General features: G+C 46.1%; 1 protein-coding gene across 3 annotated transcripts in view; it reads right to left on the bottom strand.

Moving 5' to 3' along the window:
- Nucleotides 1-22050, bottom strand: part of LOC115197300 (ras association domain-containing protein 7) — a 56804-nt gene extending 34754 nt beyond the window's left edge. Inside the window, exons 1-2 of one of the 3 annotated variants that reach the window (XM_029758688.1) lie at nucleotides 21486-22049; nucleotides 2974-3134 (exon numbers count right to left, since the gene is read on the bottom strand). The gene's annotated coding sequence lies outside the window, so the exon portion shown is untranslated. Of the gene's footprint in view, nucleotides 1-2973; nucleotides 3455-21485 lie in introns of those variants that run through there. The other 2 variants (XM_029758689.1, XM_029758687.1) reach the window with 2 other exon arrangements.
- Between the last annotated feature and the right edge of the window lie 5879 nt (nucleotides 22051-27929).

The raw sequence follows: 27929 nt of genomic DNA, 5'->3' as shown, positions 1-27929 counted from the left end.
ACACTGAGAACAGGGCCTTATCCATTCATCTCCATGACAGGGAGATCTTTGTCATCCCATTGTGGTGAGCATAGGGGTTTACATACAGTTCTAAGAACCAAATAGAACACTGTTCAAAGTGACAACAAGTCTTCTTCACCCATGAAAGATCCTGAGCTGTGAAAGTGAAGCACCAGAGTGTGCTGAGACTGTGTTGAAAGTGCACAGCCCCTAACCTGAGGAATGCCAACCAGTCTGACTGTCTGTGTGTATCAGTGGACAGAGACTGCCCTGGAGGTTACCATGTACTACTATAGGATGAGAAAATGTCCCTAGGTGCTGATTTTTCTGTCCATTTTGACCTAGTATCCCTCCTAATGGTACATCTTGAGAGGGCTGGATAAGTTAGATTTGAGCTTTTAGCTTCTATTACCTACTCATGGAGGCAACTTGGACGTACTTCTATGATGTTCACAGATAATAGATCTCAGTTTAAGGCAACGTCTTCCAACTCTGATTGGAGGCAAGTCACTGTCAAGAACACCTGCCTCTACTCCCTTAGTCGTAGATTTAGAAAACGTCACAGCTTGCCTTCTGCTTGGTGCCAAAAGCCCCTCTCTCAGGCCCCTGTGTGTGTACGTACGTACGTGTGTGTATTCAGGCCCTCCCCTGGCAGAGAGACCGGCCTTATTTACGGTTTTGTAAGATGCTGTGAGTCAACATGGCTCCTTAAACACAACACCTCATTGCCATGTCTACGTATGGCATCACATGACTCTCCCAGGGGATTGTGGGATATTTGCATTGCCACGGTCACAAGACAGGCTGCGTCAAGATAAATCTCATTACACGCACCACACACACACAGCCCCTCGTCTCCACGTCCACAGGTGTCCGGAGGCTTGGCAACACTGTCAACTCTAACAGGTCAGGATCATATAGATCAACCTAGAAGTCTGAGGCCAAGCAGGTTTGACAGAACACACACACACAAAACACACACACAGGTCAGGATGAAAGAGGTGAAGCAGTAAGAAACAGACAGGGCCAGGGGTGAAGCTGACAGTGCAGTGGAAAGCACAAATCACCGTCACCCAGGTAGACTTTGTTGTCAGTAGCAACAATTCCTGAGGTGTGTGGGTTATCAGGATGTAGTCTGACAGTGAGGGAGTTTGGTCTGACCGCTGATCTAGAGGTTTTCAGAGGGCCCAGAAGGTTATCTTTCACTGTCGGACTAAATGACCACAGCCAAACTGACAGGGACTTTCCATTAGAACTTCTCTCTTACTGGTTGACTGAAGGGAAACATGCAGCAATTGGTATCAAACATTTTCCTCCAGAAACAAACAGACCGGAAGCTATTGGTTCCTGCCACCCAGTTAGGGCCTGGGTGAACATATGTGAGAGAGAGTGAGTGAGACAGAGAGAGAGAAAGATTGGAATAAGGAAATATACAGGTGTCTGTGTCTGTGTGTGTGTGTGTGTGTGTGTGTGTGTGTGTGTGTGTGTGTGTGTGTGTGTGTGTGTGTGTGTGTGTGTGTGTGTGTATGTCTGTGAGAGAGAGGCAGAAGAGTGCAAGTGAGGAGCGCAGCACTGGATCAATCTTTAAATCATGCAGGGCACTCTCCTTCCTGATAGATCACACACTGTTTGTCTGTCCATCACATCACACTCACTCTCTCAAACACACCTAAACAAGAAACAAGTAATACTTTCCCTCGTGAAAACATTCACATACTGTTGCTTTGAGACCACCTGCAGTAGGTAACCAATGACAGGCAGAGCCACTTCACAGCATGAGGACAGTCACTTTATACACCCACATCATCAGTTAGAATGAACTAACTGCGCTCAGCAAGACTACATTACATGAATTTACAGCTAGACACACACACGCACTTCATAACAGAGGAGGAGAAAAGTGGCCGTGCTTTTCCAGGTGTAGTGAAGCAGTAAAAAGGCCATTAAATATAACATCGCAGTGAACACAGCCATCCCTCAGAGTACGCTCCACCCAGCCCAATGGAATGGGAAATGAACCATACTGTAGGTTTAATCCACTGTGTGTGTGTGTACGCATATTAGTCAATTCTTGCATTCTATCCATGCTGGTTTTGGCAGGCTACCTGAGACATGAAACCGATAGGAGAGAGGGCATACTGGCTGTCGCCAATTTATTAATACACAGTTTGTCTAAATGGTTAATGGAAACACTTCTACCACTTCATTTTAATTTAGACACTGTGGTTTCTTTTTGGGGGTCTGACATTACGTCCAGCTGGAAATGCACCACAGTAGTCTATTTTAAATTGTCACAAACGTTCTCTAAATGTCAACAACAACAAAAATCTACTGACTGAGGAGACAGTTGGTTGAAAATGTGCTCGAGTTTAAATACATTTACTTCCCTCCCTCCGCAACCATCTCACACACTAACATGTACACACACGCGCACACACACAACACATGAAGTATGGCTATTTACTCTCAGAGTAAGCCAGACAATAAAATCTCTGGCTCCCTAATCAATCCACATGGTTGGACAACAACTACAGACTCTACACACACACACACACACACACACACACACACACACGTTAGGATAATAAGTTAATATTTTAGAATGTGTAGCACACTAACAGTAAAGCTTTGTATAGGCAGTGAGTGAACTCTGCCCGTGCCCTCCATAAATTAATCTTTAATCTGCGAAAGTAAAAAGAGCTGGGTGACGTGCAGGCTGTGGAAGAGATACCCATTGCCTTATCATGCCTTGTCACACACACACATTCATGCAGAAACACACACACACACAGGTCAGGCAGACAGTTTCCCCCTAACAGGTTTGAGTTGTGTCACAGAGGGGGCCTAGCAACAACAGATACATTTAAAGATACAGTAGCCTGGTCAGGGACATTGAACACAAACACACACTCATATAAAGTCCCTCACACAAACTCACACACTTTTTCCCAGAACAACATATGCCACACTCACCAGGTGTGGAAATGTCTTCCTTAACAGCTCTCCCTCTCCTTCTCTCGGGTAGATTCCACTCACTCCTCCGGGCTCTGGAGAGAGGGATCAGGAAGTGTAGTCCCAGCGCAAGAGGGAGTGAGTGTGTAAAGTCCAGCGGGGGTCCGAGTCAGACAAGGTGGCTGGGGATTAAACAGATCGGTCTGTTGCTACTCATCTGTTTCTCTCATTCTTCCTTTCTCTCCTTTTTCTCCCGTTCTCTCCGTCACTCGTTCAATGGCTGCTTCAGGAAGATCTGAGTGACTGCTGAACTCTCCCTCGCTCTACCCCTCCCTCTCCACCCTTCCCTTTCTGACATACAGAAACACACCCTCCCAGTCGCTCTCCTTTCACCCCGCCCTGACACACTGCTGACAGGGCAACCCCCTCTCCAGGTACTGAGTAGAAGAGTATTCTCTCCCCCTCTCTCCACCTACCTCGTTCCTTCTCAGTAACACACTCAGTGTCATTTGCTGTAATCAACGGTCTCAATATCCACACCAGCTACAGAGACACACCAGAGGCTGGTGGGAGGAGCTATAGGAGGACAGGCTCATTGTAATGCCTGGAATGAATGGAAAGGAGTCACACGTTGTTTCCATATGTTTGGTACCGTTCCATTAATACCATTCCACCATTACAATGAGCCCTTCCTCCCACCAGCCTCCTCTGACACACACAATGGTTAATCAGCAATCTTGTCACAGCAGGGAAATAGGACAAACACAGAACGCACACTGATCACATTCGTGCACATTGACTAACGCACACTCAGCCCCAAATTCAAACTTTGCCGTTTCTGTTCCTGGAATAAGCGCAGAATATCTTGTTCTCTCTCACACACACACACACACACACACCAGAGAGCCTAGCATTACCAATGGTTGTGTGTGGGAGCCCCACAGCAGGAGCTGAGGCCTGTTTTCCATTAACACCTCTCTCTCTTCATCCCTTTCTCACTCTCTCTCTCCTTTTCACTCCTTCCATCTCTTTTGCACTCCCATACTACATGATTCCCTCTGCCTCTCCCCAACCCAAAACCCCAGGGCTGGTCACTGATACACAGGAGGATCCCAGTAGAGCAGGCCCTTCAAATAGACAGCAGGCCCTCCAAATAGACAGCAGGCCCTCCAAATAGACAGCAGGCCCTTCAAATAGACAGCAGGCCCTTCAAATAGACAGCAGGCCCTTCAAATAGACAGCAGGCCCTTCAAATAGACAGCAGGCCCTTCAAATAGACAGCAGGCCCTTCAAATAGACAGCAGGCCCTTCAAATAGACAGCAGGCCCTCTCTTGGATATAGCCTAGTCTGTTTCACAAAGAAACAGGGAAACCCCTCAAAACAATCAGATGTGTGTGTGTGTGTGTGTGTGTGTGTGTGTGTGGTTCCTGCTAAGCCACTAAGGCTGGATTTGGAGCTGTGCCAGGCCAAATAGATGTTGTGTTGGTATTGTCACGGCAGGACATCCTATGGCCTTTAGGGTAAACACACTAAAAATCAACACACAACCTGAGCATTAGTCTAATTTACCAAGACTGAACTGACATGATTCATAATAGTCTTTAACTAAACACATTCACAAACACAGACTCATTGAGACTAAAATGTTAAATAATGGGGCTATTTTGTCTTGCAATAACCCATACATGTCCCCCAAACTTAATGAAACCATATAAACCAGGCTAGGCTTAGCTTTTTACTTCAGCCTGAACTATGGAACACCTCAGAGAGTTTGCTCACATCTGACACTTCTGTCCACGGACAAGCTTTTGACACATTTAAGAGGTCAGATCCACAACAGATCTAGTAATACACACACACACACACACACACACACAGTACTCCACTTCTGACTGGAACTACAGTGAAGGGAGAGAACCCTGGAGGTTCAGTTGCTAGTGGCCTGGGTGAGAAAAGCAGAAGGTGCCAGAGGGAAGTAAAGTTTTAAAAGGGCAATATCGAGAAGTCAGTCTTTTTCCCTACGATTAGGAACTACTTAGCTGGTAAATCCCAAGTCAAACAGAGCCAATGAGAGCTGAGGGCAGGTGAGTTTGATGTGATGTAAGGATTCATCTGAAGGCTTTGAGATTTCACCGTCCCCTTCCAGGCATTCCTGAGGGTGCCTCCCTCCTGAACCAGAGTATGGCTTTACAGGAGACATATGGCAATTCTCCTTCAAGCCCAAAAAGCAGCCATTCAACTTGCCTTTCACCAGCTTAATGTCAAAATACGTTCTGTACTTACCAAAAAAATAGATTTTCACTGAGCAACTATCATTACTGTCAACAAACAAATGAAATAAACAAATAAATAAAAAATATCGAAATAAAGTTATATGCAACCAAAAACATTTCTCATCTGGAAAGAATCTGTATGTTTTTTTATACCAAGTGCGCATGCACCAAATCCACCTCTTCTGCACCTCCAATGAAATTGGAATTACTGCCAAGCACCTTTTGGCTAGAAAGGTCATTGATTTTACCACCTACAATAGTGTATGAACGTCATATCAATCTGTTGTTTCACAAATGCTACACACATGCAATAATATTTCATGTAAGTAGACAATATAGGGTACAATTTTACAGTGATTGTATATTTCTAGATAGGCTTTACTTGTGTGCATTTGAAATCCATTACTAATATTGCAGGAGCAAAAGAGGTGGATTTGGCACACTTGGTCAAAAACAATACTTAGATTCTTTCCAGACAAGGATTTTTTTCAGTTGCATGTAACTTTTTATTTTGACCTTTTTTGGAAGTACTTATCCGCCATGACGGCAGTAATGACAATAGTTGCTCAACAAAAACATTATTTGATAAGTATGAAATGTATTTTGGCATTATTAAGCTTGAAAAGCTGCTGAATGGCACGTTGAATGGCTGCTTTCTGGGATTAAAGGAAAATCGCCATATTCACGGTCTCCTGTAAACCCCGATTCTGGTTCACCTCCCTCCCTCCATCACCCCCCCAAACCTTACTTTTCTATAACACGTTCACCCCCCCTCCCTCCTCCCTCCCTCCTCCAGTTTGCATGGAGCAAAAAGAAAGGTCAGATGAGGTCTAAAAAGCATCTTTGCAGTCAAACCCAATACAGCCCCGTTTCCTCCCGCTCAATGTTCAGTCCCAGGACACTAAAGACTGAGAGCATTCCCAAACCCACAACCGGGTCACCCTTTCACTGGCCTCAATCAGAGCCCATAACTTAATACCTTTACTAAGGACACATACATCTGTCCAGAGAGCAATAAGCCAACAGTAGATCAGAGCAGAAAAGGCAGGAAGATGTCAGTATCTGAGGAAGATAAATAGGCCGCTCTTTCCTGGCACTTCTTCAATGGGACGGAGGGACGGAGGGACAGACAGACAGACAGCAAAATACAGCGTTGTGTTCAACAGGATCCAATAGGAGAAAACACTTTGAAACGAAGAAGGGACTACAGTCCAATAAGTTTCTAAACATTTTGCTTCATTGCTTGTCCAATTGAATATGTCCCAGCCTGCACTGCTCTCATGTTTGCAACAACACACTGAGTTCTGAACTTTTGTTGGCATAGGCTGTGGTCAGGGTAAGCCAGACCAAGGCAGTAGTAATACTTTGTTTGTTCCTAGCAGAGTTAAGTATAACATAGCCATGTCATTATGGTCAGCGTTGAACTATTGCTCCTGCATTGTAGCTCTGCTCTGTGTATCATGAAGATAGAGAAAGGCTGGATGGCTTAGATCATTGTATGGTTTACTCTTAAATATAGCACACCCCGCAGAAGTTAGAAACAAAGCCTTTGTTTTCTGCCATAATACTTGTCACAGACAAGGAATAATATAGGTCTATCTTTATGATCTCATTTGGAAATCATAATCTCACCTCATTTCATCTGTACTACTACAACAGGCCATTGTCTTGTCTGTGCATGAAAACAGTTCATACCAGTTCAACAATACGAAAGAGAGAAGCAAATGTGATAGCCTATATCTCTTCCTCTGCTGTCATCCAGTCTAGACCAGTGTCAACCCACAGCCAGGGAAGGGCTCTCTCCCTCAGTCATGCATGGAACCCCTCAGTGTGGAACACAAAAGCCAGTCAGGGTTTAAGTCAACAGTATGCTCACATCACACACTGACCCCAAGCCCCAACCCTCAGATCCTCTCCATTCTGGGAGTTCTGGTGGTGGGAGTGTGTGGGATACCGCCTCGCCACACACTGGTCTCACACTTGTGAACAAACACAGCGCCAGGCCAGACTAGAGAGACAAACAGACAGAGAGAGAGACAGAGACAAGCAATAATGGAGAGAGAAATTCACAGATATAAACAGAGAGATGGACAGAGATGATCAAATAAACAGAGAGAGCGAGAGAGAGCGCTAGAGCGAGAGAGAGGAGCTAGAGAGAGCGAGGAGCTAGAGAGAGCGAGGAGCTAGAGAGAGCGAGGAGCTAGAGCGAGCTAGAGAGAGAGGAGCTAGAGCGAGCTAGAGAGAGAGAGGAGCTAGAGAGGAGCTAGAGAGAGAGGAGCTAGAGAGGAGCTAGAGAGAGAGGAGCTAGAGAGAGAGGAGCTAGAGGAGCTAGAGCGAGCTAGAGAGAGAGAGGAGCTAGAGAGGAGCTAGAGCGAGAGGAGCTAGAGAGGAGCTAGAGAGAGAGGAGCTAGAGCGAGAGGAGCTAGAGCGAGAGGAGCTAGAGCGAGAGGAGCTAGAGCGAGGAGCTAGAGCGAGAGGAGCTAGAGCGAGCTAGAGAGAGAGAGGAGCTAGAGAGAGAGAGGAGCTAGAGCGAGAGGGAGGAGCTAGAGCGAGCTACAGCTAGAGAGAGGAGCTAGAGAGAGAAGGAGGAGCTAGAGAAGAGCTAGAGCGAGCTACAGCTAGAGAGAGGAGCTAGAGAGAGTGAGCTAGAGCAAGAGGAGCTAGAGAGAGAGGAGCTAGAGAGAGTGAGCTAGAGCAAGAGGAGCTAGAGAGGAGCTAGAGAGCGAGGAGCTAGAGCGAGAGAGAGCGAGGAGCTAGAGTGAGCTAGAGAGGAGCTAGAGAGCGAGGAGCTAGAGCGAGAGAGAGCGAGGAGCTAGAGTGAGCTAGAGAGGAGCTAGAGCGAGAGGAGCTAGAGCGAGCTAGAGAGAGAGAGGAGCTAGAGCGAGCTACAACTAGAGAGAAGAGCTAGAGAGAGAGTGAGCTAGAGCAAGAGGAGCTAGAGAGAGAGGAGCTAGAGAGAGTGAGCTAGAGCAAGAGGAGCTAGAGAGGAGCTAGAGAGCGAGGAGCTAGAGCTAGAGCGAGAGAGGTGCTAGAGAGAGAGAGAGCGAGAGGAGCTAGAGAGAGAGAGAGCGAGAGGAGCTAGAGAGAGAGAGCGAGAGGAGCTAGAGAGAGAGAGAGCGAGAGGAGCTAGAGAGAGAGAGAGCGAGAGGAGCTAGAGAGAGAGAGAGCGAGGAGCTAGAGAGAGAGAGAGAGCGAGAGAGCGAGGAGCTAGAGAGAGAGAGAGAGCGAGGAGCTAGAGAGAGAGAGAGCGAGGAGCGAGGAGCTAGAGAGAGAGAGAGAGCGAGGAGCTAGAGAGAGAGAGAGAGAGCGAGGAGCGAGGAGCTAGAGAGAGAGCGAGGAGCTAGAGAGAGCGAGGAGCTAGAGAGAGAGCGAGGAGCTAGAGAGAGAGCGAGGAGCTAGAGAGAGAGCGAGGAGCTAGAGAGAGAGCGAGGAGCTAGAGAGAGAGCGAGGAGCTAGAGAGAGAGCGAGGACCTAGAGAGAGCGAGGACCTAGAGAGAGCGAGGACCTAGAGAGAGAGGGCGAGAGAGAGCGAGAGGAGCTAGAGAGAGCGAGCGAGAGGAGCTAGAGAGAGCGAGCGAGCGGAGCTAGAGAGAGCGAGCGAGCGAGAGGAGCTAGAGAGAGCGAGCGAGCGAGAGGAGCTAGAGAGAGCGAGCGAGCGAGCGGAGCTAGAGAGAGCGAGCGAGCGAGAGGAGCTAGAGAGCGAGCGAGCGAGCGGAGCTAGAGAGAGCGGAGCTAGAGAGAGCGAGCGAGAGGAGCTAGAGAGAGCGAGCGAGAGGAGCTAGAGAGAGCGAGAGATGCTAGAGAGAGGAGCTAGAGCAAGAGAGAGGAGCTAGAGAGAGAAGCTAGAGCTAGAGAGAGAAGCTAGAGCTAGAGTGAGAGAGGAGGTAGAGAGAGCGAGAGGAGCTAGAGAGAGAGCGAGAGGAGCTAGAGAGAGAGGGCGAGAGGAGCTAGAGAGAAAGAGAGGGCGAGAGGAGCTAGAGAGAAAGAGAGGGCGAGAGGAGCTAGAGAGAGAGCGAGCGAGAGGAGCTAGAGAGCGAGCGAGAGAGCAGCTAGAGAGCGAGCGAGAGAGCAGCTAGAGAGCGAGCGAGAGAGCAGCTAGAGAGCGAGCGAGAGAGCAGCTAGAGAGCGAGCGAGAGAGGAGCTAGAGAGGAGCTAGAGAGCGAGCGAGATAGGAGCTAGAGTGCGAGCGAGAGAGGAGCTAGAGAGCGAGCGAGAGAGGAGCTAGAGAGAGCGAGCGAGAGGAGCTAGAGAGAGCGAGCGAGAGGAGCTAGAGAGAGCGAGCGAGAGGAGCTAGAGAGAGCGAGCGAGAGGAGCTAGAGCGAGCGAGCGAGAGGAGCTAGAGAGAGCGAGCGAGAGGAGCTAGAGCGAGCGAGCGAGCGGAGCTAGAGCGAGAGAGAGAGCGAGCGAGAGGAGCTAGAGCGAGAGAGCGAGCGAGCGAGAGGAGCTAGAGAGAGCGAGCGAGAGGAGCTAGAGAGAGCGAGCGAGAGGAGCTAGAGAGAGAGGAGCTAGAGTGAGCGAGAAGAGCTAGGGAGAGCGAGCGAGATGCTAGAGAGAGAGGAGCTAGAGCAAGAGAGAGGAGCTAGAGAGAGCGAGAGGAGCTAGAGAGAGATGCTAGAGAGAGGAGCTAGAGCAAGAGAGAGGAGCTAGAGAGAGGAACTAGAGCGAGAGAGGAGCTAGAGAGAGCGAGAGGAGCTAGAGAGAGCGCGAGAGAGAGGAGCTAGAGAAGCTAGAGAGAGAGAGAGAGAGAGAGCGAGCGGAGCTAGAGAGAGCGAGCGAGCGAGCGGAGCTAGAGAGAGCGAGCGAGCGAGCGGAGCTAGAGAGAGCGAGCGAGCGAGCGGAGCTAGAGAGAGCGAGCGAGCGAGCGGAGCTAGAGAGAGCGAGCGAGCGAGCGAGCGGAGCTAGAGCGAGCGAGCGAGCGGAGCTAGAGCGAGCGAGCGAGCGAGCGGAGCTAGAGAGAGCGAGCGAGCGAGCGGAGCTAGAGAGAGCGAGCGAGCGAGCGGAGCTAGAGAGAGCGAGCGAGCGAGCGGAGCTAGAGAGAGCAGCTAGAGAGGAGCTAGAGAGAGGAGCTAGAGAGAGGAGCTAGAGAGAGGAGCTAGAGAGGAGCTAGAGAGAGGAGCTAGAGAGAGGAGCTAGAGAGAGGAGCTAGAGAGAGCGAGAGAGGAGCTAGAGAGAGCGAGAGAGGAGCTAGAGAGAGCGAGAGAGAGTGAGAGGAGCTGGAGCTAGAGCAAGAGAGAGCTATAGCTACAGAGAGCTAGAGCTAGAGCGAGTGAGAGGAGCTAGAGAGGAGCTAGAGAGGAGCTAGAGCGAGAGGCGAGAGAGAGCGAGAGAGATGCTAGAGAGAGAGGAGCTAGAGCGAGGAGCTTGAGCGGAGCTGGAGAGAGAGGAGCTTGAGCGGAGCTAGAGAGAGAGGAGCTTGAGCGGAGCTAGAGAGAGAGGAGCTTGAGCGGAGCTAGAGAGAGAGAGGGCGAGAGGAGCTAGAGAGAGAGAGAGAGCGAGAGGAGCTAGAGAGAGAGAGAGGGCGAGAGGGCGAGAGGAGCTAGAGAGAGAGCGAGCGAGAGGAGCTAGAGCGAGCGAGCGAGAGGAGCTAGAGCGAGCGAGCGAGAGGAGCTAGAGAGAGCGAGCGAGAGGAGCTAGAGAGAGCGAGCGAGAGGAGCTAGAGCGAGAGAGCGAGCGAGCGAGAGCTAGAGAGAGCGAGCGAGAGGAGCTAGAGCGAGCGAGAGGAGCTAGAGAGAGCGAGCGAGAGGAGCTAGAGAGAGGAGCTAGAGAAAGCGAGAGAGAGGAGCTAGAGCGAGCGAGAAGAGCTAGAGAGAGCGAGCGAGCGAGATGCTAGAGAGAGAGGAGCTAGAGCAAGAGAGAGGAGCTAGAGAGAGGAGCTTGAGCAAGAGAGAGGAGCTAGAGAGAGGAGCTAGAGGAGCTAGAGAGAGCGAGAGGAGCTAAAGAGAGCGAGAGAGAGAGCGAGAGGAGCTAGAGCAAGAGAGAGGAGCTAGAGCAAGAGAGAGGAGCTAGAGCGAGAGAGGAGCTAGAGCAAGAGAGAGGAGCTAGAGCAAGAGAGAGGAGCTAGAGCAAGAGAGAGGAGCTAGAGCGAGAGAGGAGCTAGAGAGAGCGAGAGGAGCTAGAGAGAGCGAGAGGAGCTAGAGAGAGCGCGAGAGAGAGGAGCTAGAGAAGCTAGAGAGAGAGCGGAGCTAGAGAGAGCGAGCGAGCGGAGCTAGAGAGAGCGAGCGAGCGGAGCTAGAGAGAGCGAGCGAGCGGAGCTAGAGAGAGCGAGCGAGCGGAGCTAGAGAGAGCGAGCGGAGCTAGAGAGAGCGAGCGAGAGGAGCTAGAGAGAGGAGCTAGAGAGAGGAGCTAGAGAGAGGAGCTAGAGAGAGGAGCTAGAGAGAGGAGCTAGAGAGAGCGAGAGAGGAGCTAGAGAGAGCGAGAGAGGAGCTAGAGAGAGCGAGAGAGGAGCTAGAGAGAGCGAGAGAGAGTGAGAGGAGCTGGAGCTAGAGCAAGAGAGAGCTATAGCTACAGAGAGCTAGAGCGAGTGAGAGGAGCTAGAGAGGAGCTAGAGAGAGCTTGAGCAGAGCTAGAGCGAGAGGAGCTTGAGCAGAGCTAGAGAGAGAGGAGCTTGAGCAGAGCTAGAGAGAGAGGAGCTTGAGCAGAGCTAGAGAGAGAGGAGCTTGAGCAGAGCTAGAGAGAGAGGAGCTTGAGCAGAGCTAGAGAGAGAGGAGCTTGAGCAGAGCTAGAGAGAGAGGAGCTTGAGCAGAGCTAGAGAGAGAGGAGCTTGAGCAGAGCTAGAGAGAGAGGAGCTTGAGCAGAGCTAGAGAGAGAGGAGCTTGAGCAGAGCTAGAGAGAGGAGCTTGAGCAGAGCTAGAGAGAGGAGCTTGAGCAGAGCTAGAGCAAGAGAGAGCTATAGCTACAGAGAGCTAGAGCGAGTGAGAGGAGCTAGAGAGGAGCTAGAGAGAGCTTGAGCAGAGCTAGAGCGAGAGGAGCTTGAGCAGAGCTAGAGAGAGAGGAGCTTGAGCAGAGCTAGAGAGAGAGGAGCTTGAGCAGAGCTAGAGAGAGAGGAGCTTGAGCAGAGCTAGAGAGAGAGGAGCTTGAGCAGAGCTAGAGAGAGAGGAGCTTGAGCAGAGCTAGAGAGAGAGGAGCTTGAGCAGAGCTAGAGAGAGAGGAGCTTGAGCAGAGCTAGAGAGAGAGGAGCTTGAGCAGAGCTAGAGAGAGAGGAGCTTGAGCAGAGCTAGAGAGAGGAGCTTGAGCAGAGCTAGAGAGAGGAGCTTGAGCAGAGCTAGAGAGAGGAGCTTGAGCAGAGCTAGAGAGAGAGGAGCTTGAGCAGAGCGAGAGAGAGGAGCTAGAGAGGAGAGCGAATTAGAGGAGCTAGAGAGGAGAGCGAATTAGAGGAGCTAGAGAGGAGAGCGAATTAGAGGAGCTAGAGAGGAGAGCGAATTAGAGGAGCTAGAGAGGGGAGCTAGAGAGAGGAGAGCGAATTAGAGGAGCTAGAGAGGAGAGCGAATTAGAGGAGCTAGAGAGGGGAGCTAGAGAGGGGAGCTAGAGAGGGGAGCTAGAGAGGGGAGCTAGAGAGAGGAGCTAGAGAGAGGAGCTAGAGAGGGGAGCTAGAGAGAGGAGCTAGAGAGGGGAGCTAGAGAGAGGAGCTAGAGAGAGGAGCTAGAGAGAGGAGCTAGAGAGTGACAAACAGACTAGGCAGAAACAGATTGTACGAAACAATCAAAGTAACAAAGAGAAGGAGAGAGAGACAGAAAGGTAAAGAGAGACTGTAGGAGGGAGAGAGGGTCTGGAGGGTGGGGTTGTCGATGATGATAAAGGGCAGGAAGTGCCGGTTAGGGAGAATGGACCAGTCAGGTGATTAGATTAGAGGTCAGAGGTCAGGGGTAAAGAAGGGACAGAGTGTGAGGTGCCCTAATGTAGGCACTGACGCCCTGTCTCTGTCTGGTTCTCCCTTTACCGGTGTCTCTCTCTCTCTCTCTCTCTCTCTCTCCCTCTCTCTCTCTGTGTGTCCAACTGTCTGTGTCAATCTCTCTTTATTTTCTTCTCTGTCTGATGTCTGGGGAAAGAAAGGGCTATAAAAACACCTGTTAGAACAATAAGTCCCAATGGCTTTCACTCCACTTCTCTTTCCCTTCCGTGGATCAAAGGATTCATCTTGCTGTGTGTGCAGTGGGGTGGCTGGGTGAGTCAGTGTACCTTCCCCTTTCCCTCCACTGCACACATCCGCCTGCCTGGGGAACATGACAATACTCCTCTCACATAGTGGACTTGCATTGTTCTAGTACACATCTCTTTTACAGATATCATCCTCACAATACATGTCTCATAATCTAGAGTGCTAGTGTAAAAGGGTTCATCAAAACCTGGCATAAAGAGTATCTAGTAGCCTGGTTGAATATAACCTAGGACAAGACATCTGAAAGTATAATCACTGTCTAGTGGTAGTTGGAGCTGGAGTGTGTTCTAGTGGACGTGTGTGTGTGTGTGTGTGTGTGTGTGTGTGTGTGTGTGTGTGTGTGTGTGTGTGTGTGAATAAATGACTGTGCGCGCTTGTGTGTGTGCGTGAGTGTCTGATTACTAATTAATAGAAGGGTCATGGGGTCCTCTGTCTCTCCCCCACAGCAGCCCACACATGCCCAGCCTGCTTTGCATAACACCACCAGTAGGAATGTGAGGATTGTTGGGTCAGCAAGCGGTGACATCACACATAGCAGCAACAACGCAGCCCCAGTCCCCGTTTCCTCTTGATTACATTAGCCAAGTATTAATGTCTACAGATAAAGCCATGACACACACACTTACTTTTTGGGAGATTCATGCAAACACACTTCAAACCCTGAGTAGACATAAAATGACTCACTGAGTCCAGCCAGTCTGCCTCACGTATATTAGCCTTCCCATACATCATTTTCTCATACGACAGGCAAGTAATACAAGCTCTCTTCTCAGCAACCCAGCTCTGAGTATGAGAGAGAACCTCTCACACACACACGACAGGTGTCTCCTGACTGTGTGTGTGTGTGTGTGTGTGTGTGTGTGTAACAGGAGATCCTCCGGCCATCAGACAAGACAAGAGTGCACCTGTGGGAGTGGCCGAGAGCTCTGCTTCTGGTGTTGCCACGGTTACCAAACACAGGGCAAGCCACGTGGTTGGTGGAACCGGAGCAGGGCAGTCGAAAGAGGACAACACTTGAAGATGGATGCCATGCCAGAATGTGACAAAGTGGCCTAATTCATAGACACAGCCCAAAGAGTGCGTCAGTGTTGGGACAAAGCCAGAAAAACAGAGCTTACAGCTGTGGAGTCTCAAGATATTATGGTCCTTTTCTACTACACGACCTAATGGTGTTTAACTAAGGACACACATCTTGAGACCAGACAACTGTCATGCCAACAGTTTCAATACAAATTCTTTCCATACTTTTACTGAAATGAAGACTACTGTAAGTTCCATGCTTAAGGCTAATGCGGCTTTACACTAAAATGACTGTTCCTTTCATTTCCCATGGAAGGCTCTCCACCACCAATCTAGACAGAAAAGCAATCCTACTCTCATCTTAATTCATCGTCAGCAGCGTACAACAATATCAACAAAAGATCTGCCAGTTCAGTGTTAGACCTGCATTCACCTTTAGACATATACTGATTGCTCTGCTCGTCATTACCATAGTAACGTCTTTAATAGATACCGATAAGATTATTTTCCATCAGTCAGTTGCCGTAAAACTGACAATGTGAATGACACAGAAGCGAACAGAAAGAACGTTAAATTGTCAAATGAATCCGGATTTCATCATTTGTTTTTTTGTTAGAATCTGCCTTAGAAATTAGAACGGCATAAACGACTATTACTTTTTACTTCAATTCAAACCCTCTGAAAACAACAGTTTGACAAAGACGGCCAACAGAAAAAGACAAAGCAAACTTCCAAAACAGGGAACAAAAGCCCCAAAACTACTCGCCTTCTTTAGTAGAATCCAACCATCTGTCTGGGTCTCTGTGGTGCTGTGAAAGAAGAGCAAGATGAAGAGAGAAACAGCCCAGTCACTGTGAAAGAAGAGCAAGATGAAGAGAGAAACAGCCCAGTCACTGTGAAAGAAGAGCAAGATGAAGAGAGAAACAGCCCAGTCACTGTGAAAGAAGAGCAAGATGAAGAGAGAAACAGCCCAGTCACTGTGAAAGAAGAGCAAGATGAAGAGAGAAACAGCCCAGTCACTGTGAAAGAAGAGCAAGATGAAGAGAGAAACAGCCCAGTCACTGTGAAAGAAGAGCAAGATGAAGAGAGAAACAGCCCAGTCACTGTGAAAGAAGAGCAAGATGAAGAGAGAAACAGCCCAGTCACTGTGAAAGAAGAGCAAGATGAAGAGAGAAACAGCCCAGTCACTGTGAAAGAAGAGCAAGATGAAGAGAGAAACAGCCCAGTCACTGTGAAAGCGTACGTGTGTTACACTGCTACCTGATCCAATAGAGTGAATGACAGCCCCACACACTCAACGCGATGGAGGGGAGGAGTGGGGAAGGAGAGAAAAGTGAAATGGTGCCGCCATTCTCTGTCGCCCTGGAGACCAATGCTCTTTCAAAGAAATCGACCAATGACAAACACCGGCGATTGTGTTGAGACAAAAAAGTCACGACTGCAGGACTGCCATTCCCTCAGCAGAAAAAACAGAGCGAGAGAGGGAGGGAGAGAGAAACAAAGAGAGAAAATAAGGAGGGAAGAATTAAAAGGGAAAGACAGAAGAGACAGAATGACCAACAACAACAAAAAACTGAAAGAGTGAAACAGAGAGAAAGAAGAAGGGGGGATGAATTGGAAGCCAGTGAGTGACAAAAGGGGCCAGGCAGTGAAGAGGCCACCAGACCAGAGCCTGTCCTTTCTCCATTGTCCTCCTCATCTCTGCTCGGGGGAGGGATTCTAGTCCAGCTCAACTTTAACCCCCCGCCTGCCATCGCGCCCTTTGACCTGCCAACAGCCGCACTGTGCTTGAGGTACAAGTTGCCCTTAACCACAGATCTAGGGCCATCATACCCTACCCAGGGGATCCTAAACTTAGGCCTAACTATTAGGAGGATGGGAAAATATCTGTCCCTGTATCAGTGGTTAAGGATAAGAGTCTCATATCCTCCCTGTATTTCCCACGGCTGAGAGGATCAATGCTCTCTCTACACCACTGTGTGAGCCGGATGATAAGTGCTACAGCTTCAGTTGGTCCCATGTTCTGAAACAGCTGAACTTCACATTATATCCATTGTTGACACGTCACCATTCTGGTGCTGTCGACTGGTCTGCTGATGATAACACTGTCACAGGTGGCTGGTGTACCATGTCATTTGATCAAAACTAGCACTTCAAAAGGCAATGTGACTGATTTCTGAAAAGTGCTGTGCACAGAATGAGATCATCCACACTTTAGAGAGCACTCCGCAAAAAGTTAAACAGAGTAGCCCTGATTTCCAAAAGCTAATGTGCAGGGCCTAGGGAGAGTGAAATAGATGGACTGAACAGAGAAGATTGCTATATATTTGAACTCACACATCCATCACCTTTTCAGCAACACTTGAGCACGATCAGTTTCACAACACAGCCTCAGCCCACTAAATGACCCTCCTTCAGCGGTAAATGCTCTATTTCTCCCGAGCCAAAGCGTTTACCATGTGAAAATGGCCCCATTTCCCTGCTGTGACAGTCGCTATGACAGGATTGCTGATTAACCACCAATATAGTGTGTGTGCACATCAGACAGAACAGAAAGGCTTAAACAGCTAGGTTTGATTTATTTGAAGTGGGTAATGGGGAGTTCTGACAGGAATTAACTGCTCTGTAATAGCCCTGTATTGGCTGCTGCATGAGGGTTTTAGTAATAGCTGTTCCATGGATCTCAATCTAGCATGGATATTTAGGCTACACAGATACAGCCGCAGGCATAGATAAAGCACATAGTCCATTTCAAAATGAGATGTATCCCCAAAATGAACCATCAATGAGCTACTGCATTGTAGCCTAATAGCACTGTAATAAAATAGTATTGGTCACATGCTTTGTAAACAACATGTGTAGACTAACAGTGAAATGCTTACTTATGGGCCCTTCCCAACAATGCAGAAAGAGACATTTAAAAAGAATACAAAATTAATAACGAGGAATAAATCCACAATGAGTAATCATAACTTGGCTACATACAAAGGGTACCAGTACCGAGTCGATGTGCAGGGGTACGAGGTAATTGAGGTAGATATGTACAGTTGAAGTCGGAAGTTTACATAAACTGAGTTTAAATGTATTTGGCTAAGGTGTTTCACAATTCCTGACATTTAATCCTAGTAAAAAATTCCCTCTCTTAGGATCACCACTTTATTTTAAGAATGTGAAATGTCAGAATAATAGTAGAGAGAATGATTTATTTCAGCTTTTATTTCATTCATCACATTCCCAGTGGGTCAGAAGTTAACATACACTCAATTAGTATTTGGTAGCATTGCCTTTAAATTGTTTAACATGGGTCAAACGTTCCGGGTAGCCTTCCACAAGCTTCCCACAATCAGTCGGGTGAATTTTGGCCCATTCCTCCTAACAGAGCTGGTGTAACTGAGTCAGGTTTGTAGGCCTCCTTGCTCGCACACGCTTTTTCAGCTCTGCCCACAAATTTTCTATAGGATTGAGGTCAGGGCTTTGTGATGGCCACTCAAATACATTGACTTAGTTGTCCTTAAGCCATTTTGTCACAACTTCGGAAGTATGCTTGGGGTCATTGTCCATTTGGAAGACCCATTTGCGACCAAGCTTTAACTTCCTGACTGATGTCTTGAGAATTTGCTTCAATATATCCACATAATTGTCCTGCCTCATGATGCCATCTATTTTGTGAAGTGCACCAGTCTGTCCTGCAGCAAAGCACCCCCACAACATAATGCTGCCACCCCCGTGCTTCACAGTTGGGATGGTTCTTCGGCTTGCAAGCCTCCCCCTTTTTCCTCCAAACATAACGATGGTCATCATGGCCAAACAGTTCTATTTTTGTTTCATCAGATCAGAGGACATTTCTCCAAAAAGTATGATCTTTGTCCCCATGTGCAGTTGCAAACCGTAGTCTGGCTTTTTTATGGTGGTTTTGGAGCAGTGGCCTCTTCCTTGCTGAGTGGCCTTTCAGGTTATGTCGATATAGGCCTCGTTTTACTGTGGATATAGATACTTTTGTACCGGTTTCCTCCAACTGCTTCACAAGGTCCTTTGCTGTTGTTCTGGGATTGATTTGCACTTTTTGCACCAAAGTACATTCATCTCTAGGAAACAGAACGTGTCTCCTTCCTGAGCGGTATGACGGCTGCGTGGTCCCATGGTGTTTATACTTGCGTATTATTGTTTGTACAGATAAACGTGGTACCTTCAGGCATTTGGAAATTGCTCCCACGGATGAACCAGACATGTGGAGGTCTGAGGTCTTGGCTGATTTCTTTGATTTTTTTCTGAGGTCTTGGCTGATTTCTTTTGATTTTCCCATGATGTCAAGCAAAGAGGCACTGAGTTTGAAGGTAGGCCTTGAAATACATCCACAGGTACACCTCCAATTGACTCAAATTATGTCAATTAGCCTAACAGAAGCTTCTAAAGCCATGACAGCATTTTCTGGAATTTTCCAAGCTGTTTAAAAAGGCACAGTCAACTTAGTGTATGTAAACTTCTGACCCACTGGAATTGTGATACAGTGAAAGTGAAGTAAGTGAAATAATCTGTCTGTAAACAATTGTTGGAAAACTGAATTGTGTCATGCACAAAGTAGATGTCCTAACCGACTTGCCAAAACTTTATTTTTATAACAAGAAATTTGTGGAGTGGTTGAAAAACTAGTTTTAATGACTCCAACCTAAGTGCATGTAAACTTCCGACTTCAACTGTAATGATATTTTGATAATTCATACTATTTAATCCTCCCATCCGAGGACAAAAAAATACGAAATACTGTACTTTCATTCATGCAAAAACATTGGTTACTAGGCCTAACAAAAATGGTTGCTATGCAGGCTGGTTAAGTCTTCTCACTGAGCCAACTAAAGCTACAAAGTCTACAGCTGGAAGGGCAGCCAACGCAACATTTTCCTCTGTTTTCATAGCTTTTCTACTGACATTTAATTGCATATATTCATGATACTAATATTGTTGCTTGAGTTCTGGATCAGAAAAGTTTATGTCTTGTTCATTCACAGCATTCTCTGTGGGGCGAGATCGAATTGTAAAGGTAAATCTAGCCTAATATCTATGGATCTGACATGCTATTTTAATGAGCCTAATGTGGCCTAACAAAAGTAGCCTTATAACATCCTAGTATGACATCAGCCATTTCAAAATCAGAGAAATCAGAGACGGATTGTGTGTGAGTTCTGTAAATAGTGTTCCAGTAAAGCACAGTGACTGACCGACAGTAGAGAGAACCTGGAGCTGACAGGAGGAACCAGAAAGTGGTTTAGCTATGTTTTTATCGGCCTTTCAATCAGAGGAGAACATGTGAGTCACAGCTCTGATAAGGTTGTGGTAGGAATACAGGCAGGTCTAAGTACACTAACACTTCACACTGTTATGACTGGGACAGAGGAAGAGAGTGAATTGAGATGCACCCAGTGAGTAGCCTAGTTGTGGCAAAGAGAACAGGAAGTCCTTCTTTGGATATTTCCCCTACTGGGTGACTGGTCAACAATGACATCATGAAGTTTGAGAGTGTACTGATGTGGGAGTACGCAATGTGGGGTCATGCCCATGAATGGAATGCACTCTGTCTACCCCAGCTAACGTTGTTTAAGGATGAGAGAGTGTGTGTGTGTGTGTGTGTGTGTGTGTGTGTGTGTGTGTGTGTGTGTGTGTGTGTGTGTATAAAGTGCTTTCTCCAGCTGGTACACAATCTTCTTGGTTTTCCCATGGAGAAGCAGCTGTACAGATGATTCAGTATTGGGGGAATTCAGGGTGGGAGCGGGGAGGACGAGGAAGAGGGCAAGGAGGAGGCAGACAATTTTGTTTCACTACTACAATAACCAATAGACTCTTAGTGAGGGAATTCATTTATATATCATGGGAAAATACACCAACAACATACCAAATTATGTTTTGGGGTTTAGGCCAAACAGAGTGCAGCTCCCAAAGAAATGGAAGATACAAACGTGGCTCAATTCGCACGGCAACATTCGTGATTACAGAAGTAAACTGTTACCTACACTCTTTATGAGGAGTTGGGGAGGAGCAGAATGGGTGGACTACAGATCAGGGAGATGGGATGTCAGTCCATTCTTCCTCCCTCTCCCATTTAAATCTGTATATTGCCTACAACAGCACCTATAGCGGAGAGCACAACAGAGGGGATCCTAATGCCATTAGTGATGCTGGAGGCATCACACTGCACACACATCAAACAAACAATGCTGCCAGAGCATTACAGCATAGTACACACTACTGCCTGTCCTCAAAATACTATAAACTGCATGTCTTGAGGGATCACATTTCATGTTACAATAAATGTAGCTTAAGCAAACAACAAATAAAACAGAGCAGAGTACTACATTTTCTGTTACAACATAGGCTTTTTGCTTGCAAGCCTACGACACAAACAGAGCGCCAACTACATGAAGCTAATGCTGAAATACTTAAATGGTAGTATTCCACATGGCTTTTATACTGGATGTAACTTGTCCTAGGCTACATTCTTTACTATTAGACACTCAACAATAAATGACTGCTGTTTTCACACAGAAGACCAGTACAACAACTGGCACTCTCATCGCTATGACAAAGTATTTCTTTCATGTGCAAAATCAGAAACACCATGCACTAGTTAGTTCTAAGACTAACTTAATCTGTCTTTACCTCTCTGACAAGCACTTAGGCCTATGCCTAACGGATGTCACACTAAATCATAATTTCTATGTAAAAAAATAAAATTAAAATCAAAGGTAACATTCTTTACAGATGGGTTCACAGACTGACATAAATAAATCACCTGAACTTTGAACCTTGTTAGAGCTAATAACTTGGAAATCATAGTGGTGATGGAATGCATCCCATTCAATACACAAATATCAAACTGATTTGTACATACTCATGCAAATATGTTAATGTTGATTAAAATAGCTTGCAAGTGCCTCTTGATTTTCATACATTATGGCTATTCGAGTAGGCTATCACAAACAAACAAACACACACACTGAGGGAGAAATAAGTTGGCTAGCATGGCTAACTTAACATTAGCTGACTAACACATATGTTTTTGTGAAGGTGTTTTACCAATGTTGTCTCTTACCGGTTTATAGCAATTCGGTGTAAAACAATAGAGGTCCTCGTCTCTTATTTCAGGTGTATTCTACTCCAGTTGTTTTGCCATAGAGCGCATGGTGCCGTTGAAACTCCTCTCCACGGTCCGTGTCAGCTACTCTCTACAAATATTCTGCATATACATCATTCCTGCTCACGCCACTGTAAACAACAGTCTGATTGACATCTTAAAGAGGCAGTATCCAATGATTTGGCGGACATGTAAGAAAAACTTTTTTTTCCTGATTTTGATGATCTCATAACGTTTGAGCTATTTATCGTACCTGTCTCATGCCTTTAACATTATCCGAGTCCTATCAACATGTTCAGCCCTTCTCCCGGGTCATGGCTAGAAGGGGTCCAGCTTTTGTCAAATCAACGTCAGATTTGAATTTTCGCAGCAGGTTAGGATAATTAGTTTAAGGTTAGGGAAAAGGTTAGAGTTAGCTTAAATAACATTTTTTTGACGTTAATTTTACAAAAGCTCGATCCCTTCTAGCCATGACCCCTCTACCGCCAGTTAGTGTAGCCGCACACACGTACAGAGGTTGAGCTATTTGGTGACAGCAAGACAGTTCGATGTAGGTTACTTTAAGTTGTTTCACAATGACAAACTGAAAGTTGCACAATGCTTCAGTGAGTTGTCTGTGATATCAAATTGTAGCAAGTTGTAATAAACTTTGTGTAATCCAATGGTATCTGGCATCTATGGCCAAATACATTGCAAAGAGTAAATCCTAGCTAGCATCTCTTAACATCACTACTCTAGCACTAAGCTAAGCTACACGTACATGCATTGACTTGTTGGCTATTTCCATGAACATTATCTTGATCTCAGATGTTTTTAATGCATAGAAAAACATGCACTGAAATTGTTACAGCAAAGATTGGTGCAGCTGCCCACCTGAGATAGACCTGGCTACATGGGGACCAGGGATGGTGCCACAGAGAGAATGAAATTCAAAACACCTTGCTAGCTTGTATGTCAGCCAGCCATATATATATCCCTATTTCATACTTTGGCATAGGGGAGATGACTAGGCCTATAATAGATTTACCTATTTTGTAGGCCTACAAAGATTATATCTCAAATCAAATTGTATTTGTCATATGTGGCGAATACAACAGGTGTAGACCTTACCTTGACATGCTTACTTACAAGCCCTTAACCAACAACACAGTTTTAAGAAAATATTTACTAAATAAACTGAAGTAAAAAATACATGTTAAAAAAAGTTACACAATAAATTAACAATAATAGGGGTACCGAATCAATGTGTGGGGGTAAAGGTTAGTCAAGGTAATTTGTTACATGTAGGTAGGGGTAAAGTGACTGCATCTGACCAAAATGTAATCATTAGTCCGGAGCTCTTTTCCGAATAAATGTCTCTGGGTGAACAGAATCTAGTCCCGAGTGCAATATGTAATGTTGGAGGCCTTATTGTTCACTTTCAAACAGTTTACCTTAACCTGTCTGTGCACCTAAACTGATTGGTACATGTATGATGTACAGTAAAAGATCCCAACAGCTCCTATTAATGTTATATGATTAATGCTTCTCTTGAATGGAATGGAATGTCCCTGTGGGCAGGATTCTGTTCCATACTGTACATGTCTGAACTCATAGGCGTATCCAACACAGGGACCCTGTTGAGCTTTGTTATTTTTCATAGAATGGAAAACTAACATGCCTCCACCTAAAGTAACAGAACAAAGCAGGCAGCTTCCTCTAATAATTATGTCTTAATTGCACACACTTGGCAAAGGTTCTGGTATGTCAGTGAGTGCATATCTGCTATACAGTCCTGTGTTGCTCAGTTGGTAGAGCATGGCGCTTGCAACGCTATGGTTGTGGGTTCAATTCCCATGGGGGACCAGTACAAGGGGAAAAAAGTATGAAAATGTATGCACTCTAAGTTGCTCTGGATATAAGTGTCTGCTAAAATGTAAATCTAATTAGGCTACTCATTTCTTGTTTGGCATCAGGCGCAGGATGCGAGTTTGTGCATGCTGCCTTGTTGGTAACTTAGCCTATGTTGTTACATACACTACTGTTCAAAAGTTTGGGGTCACTTAGAAATGTCCCTGTTTTTGAAAGAAAGGAACATTTTTTTGTCCATTAAAATAACATCAAATTGATCAGAAATACAGTGTAGACATTGTTAATGTTGTAAATGACTATTGTAGCTGGAAATGGCAGATTTTTTATGGAATACAGTGGGGGGGGGGGGAGTATTTGATCCCCTGCTTATTTTGTACGTTTGCCCACTTACAAAGAAATGATCAGTCTATAATTTTAATGGTAGGTTCATATGAACAGAATAACAAAAAAAATCCTGAAAAATGCATGTCAAAAATGTTATAAAATGATTTGCATTTTAATGAGTGATATAAATATTTGACCCCTCTGCAAAACATGACTTAGTACTTGGTGGCAAAACCTTTGTTGGCAATCACAGAGGTCAGACGTTTCTTGTAGTTGGCCACAAGGGTTGCACACATCTCAGGAGGGATTTTGTCCCACTCCTCTTTGCAGATCTTCTCCAAGTCATTAAGGTTTCGAGGCTGACGTTTGGCAACTCGAACCTTCAGCTCCCTCCACAGATTTTCTATGGGATTAAGGTCTGGAGACTGGCTAGGCCACTCCAGGACCTTAATGTGCTCCTTCTTGAGCCACTCCTTTGTTGCCTTGGCCGTGTGTTTTGGGTCATTGTCATGCTGGAATACCCATCCACGACCCATTTTCAATGCCCTTGCTGAGGGAAGGAGGTTCTCACCCAAGATTTGACAGTACATGGCCCTGTCAAATGATGCGTTGAAGTTGTCCTGTCCCCTTAGCAGAAAAACACCCCCAAAGCATAATGTTTCCACCTCCATGTTTGACGGTGGAGATGGTGCTCTTGGGGTCATAGGCAGCATTCCTCCTCCTCCAAACACGGCGAGTTGAGTTGATGCCAAAGAGCTCCATTTTGGTCTCATCTGACCACAACACTTTCACCAGTTGTCCTCTGAATCATTCAGATGTTCATTGGCAAACTTCAGACGGGCATGTATATGTATTCTTGAGCAGGGGGACCTTGCGGGTGCTGCAGGATTTCAGTCCTTCACGGCGTAGTGTGTTACCAATTGTTTTCTTGGTGACTATGGTACCAGCTGCCTTGAGATAATTGACAAGATCCTCCCCTGTAGTTCTGGGCTGATTCCTCACCGTTCTCATGATCATTGCAACTCCACGAGGTGAGATCTTGCATGGAGCCCCAGGCCGAGGGAGATTGACAGTTCTTTTGTGTTTCTTCCATTTGCGAATAATCGCACCAAATGTTGTCACCTTCTCACCAAGCTGCTTGGCGATGGTCTTGTAGCACATTCCAGCCTTGTGTAGGTCTACAATCTAGTCCCTGACATCCTTGGAGAGCTCTTTGGTCTTGGCTATGGTGGAGAGTTTGGAATCTGATTGATTGATTGCTTCTGTGGACAGGTGTCTTTTATACAGGTAACAAGCTGAGATTAGGAGCACTCCCTTTAAGAGTGTGCTCCTAATCTCAGCTCATTACCAGTATAAAAGACACCTGGGAGCCAGAAATCTTTCTGATTGAGAGGGGGTCAAATAATTATTTCCCTCATTAAAATGCAAATCAATTAATAACATTTTTGACATGCGTTTTTCTCGATATTTTTGTTGTTATTCTGTCTCTCACTGTTCAAATAAACCTAACATTAAAATTATAGACTGATAATTTCTTTGTCAGTGGGCAAACATACAAAATCAGCAGGGGATCAAATACTTTTTCCCCCCACTGTATCTACATAGGCGTACAGAGGCCCATTATCAGCAACCATCACTCCTGTGTTCCAATGGCACGTTGTGTTAGCTTATACAAGTTTATAATTTTATAAGGCTAATTGATCATTAGAAAACCCTTTTACAATTATGTTAGCACAGCTGAAAACTATTGCCCTGATAACAGAAGCAATAAAACTAGCCTTCTTTAGACTAGTTTAGTATCTGGAGCATCAGTATTTGGGGGTTCGATTACGGGCTCAAAATGGCCAGAAACAAATAACTTTCTTCTGAAACTCGTCAGTCAATTCTTGTTCTGAGAAATGAAGGCTATTCCATGCGAGAATTTGACAAGAAACTGAAGATCTCGTACTATGCTGTGTACTACACCCTCCACAGGACAGCGCAAACTGGCTCTAACCAGAATAGAAAGAGGAGTGGGAGGCCCCGGTGCACAACTGAGCAACAGGACAAGTACATTAGAGTGTCTAGTTTGAGAAACAGACGCCTCACAAGTCCTCAACTGGCAGCTTCAATAAACACCTGTCTCAACGTCGACAGTGAAGAGGCGACTCCAGGATGCCTCTGGCGGACTCAATAAACACAAATGCTTAATTGTAAATTATGTCTGAGTGTTGGAGTGTGCCCCTGGCTATCCGCAAATAAAACAAATTGTGCCGTCTGGTTTGCTTAATATAAGGAATTTGAAATTATTTATACTTTTACATTTGATAGTAAAGTATATTTTAGCAATTATATTTACTTTTGACACATTTCTATGCTTGGGCCGCTACTATAAGCATGTTATTGTCAGAGTAAAAAGGTTCATGTTTGCATGTAATTATCAGAGTAAAAAGGTTCATGTTTGCATGTTACAGGCCCACTGAAGCTAGGAATAGTGTGTCCCCATCTCTGAGATATAAGGTTGTATACTTCTAGGAAATAATCTGAATATTTGAATGCTGTGATAAACATTCAAACACTTAGACAACTTGTTTGTGCTTTAGATGTCTGATAAATGGAGGACATTATAATTAGTACTGTTTACTTTTTAATTTGCCGTGAGCCTAAACACCCTTCCTCCGCCCTCTAAAGAATATCAATGTTCTGTTGAAAGTCATCTCTTGGGAATCAAGACACAGATTTTGGGAGGAGTGGTGTAATGGTATAATTAGCAATTTAATTTGATATCAGAGTTAAAGCATCCTCCTTCCACCTGCTGTCATACCAACTGTGTCAATCGTCTAGCAACAACAAGGTTGTAATGGTAGCATTCCATTCACAGTAACCCAGGGGCAGGAGGGTCAAACGAATGTACCCACACCGTGACTTAAAGTCTGTTACCAAGCCCTTTACTACATTCTCTGTCATCTGTATGTAGTGGTCAGCTCATTGCATAGCAGCCTTGTGTAGTGATGCAGGGCTGTTTTATGGTAATGCCCGTTGACGTCAGAGTGCAGTGATGGTTAGGAGAATAAAAGGTATAAAACCTGCAGGCCATACATACAGTGCAACTGGTTTCCCTGGTTGGTTTAAGACTAATGACTGGTGAGCAGGGACAAGCTCTCTACAACACAGATTCCAGTCAGTCACCACCAGCTGGAAGTGTTTTTCTCTCCACAGTCAAATTACACATCTGAGGCTACTACCTGGACCCCTGAGCTGCCTGCTCCAGCTGTCTGCAGCATTGATCTCCCTTCCTCTCTCCCCTCTCAATCCACTCTCTCTAATCACTAGCAGGCAGTGTGGATGATTGCCATTTGGCCAAGAGTGTTAACCTCAGAGAATTCAATTATCTGGTTAAATGAGATGAGCAGTAAGTAGGCAGTGAAGTTGATGAGGCTCAACAGGAAGCCAGCTATACAGACCGTGTCAGACACAGCTGGTCAAAGCACAGGTGCACGATGGAAATGGATGCTCAGATAGGTTAGCAGCAAAATGTATCAGATAAATCAGGCAAGTGAAACAAACAGCTTCTTTGTGTTATGTAAGTGTAACAGTTTCGCTTCAGTCCCTCTCCTCGCCCCTACCTGGGCTCAAACCAGGGACCCTATGCACACATCAACAACAGTCACCCTTGAAGCCTCATTACCTATCGCTCCACAAAAGCCACGGCCCTTGCAGAGCAAGGGAAACAACTACTTCAAGGTATGGCGTAGCATACCGTATATATCTTTTTATATATTTTTTTCTTCGCATATATTTTTTAACTTCAAAATACTCTCCTGCAACCTACCTCACCCAATGTGGTATGGATATGCTATTTTCTAAAGGATTTTTCTTTACTTTCGAACCGGAATCCCCCAACAGAAGCTAGCCAGCTAACTAGCTAGAAGTCAGCTAACCACTGCTAGCGGTCATCAGCTAACCTCTAGCTCGGAAATCTCTCGCCAGTTTGCACAAAGCGACTCAAACCAGAGCATCCCGGACTTATTTTCTCTCCATATCCCCGGATTCCTACCGCAAGCTCTGAACCTTTTCACCCGGATCATCGCAGCTAGCTAGCTGCAATCCGAGTGGCTACTCCTGGCTAACGTCTTTGTCCCGAAGCAAGCACCAATTAGCCTGGAGCTAGCCCATGCTAGGCCCATCTCCCGGCTAGCTGAAGAGGTCCATCAGCCACTCCTTGGGCTACAATACCTATTTTGCCAA

Source organism: Salmo trutta, chromosome 7, assembly GCF_901001165.1.
Source record: "Salmo trutta chromosome 7, fSalTru1.1, whole genome shotgun sequence".
NCBI lineage: Eukaryota > Metazoa > Chordata > Actinopteri > Salmoniformes > Salmonidae > Salmo > Salmo trutta.
Note: the sequence above shows the minus strand (reverse complement) of the source record. Positions and strands in the feature narration are given on the sequence as shown.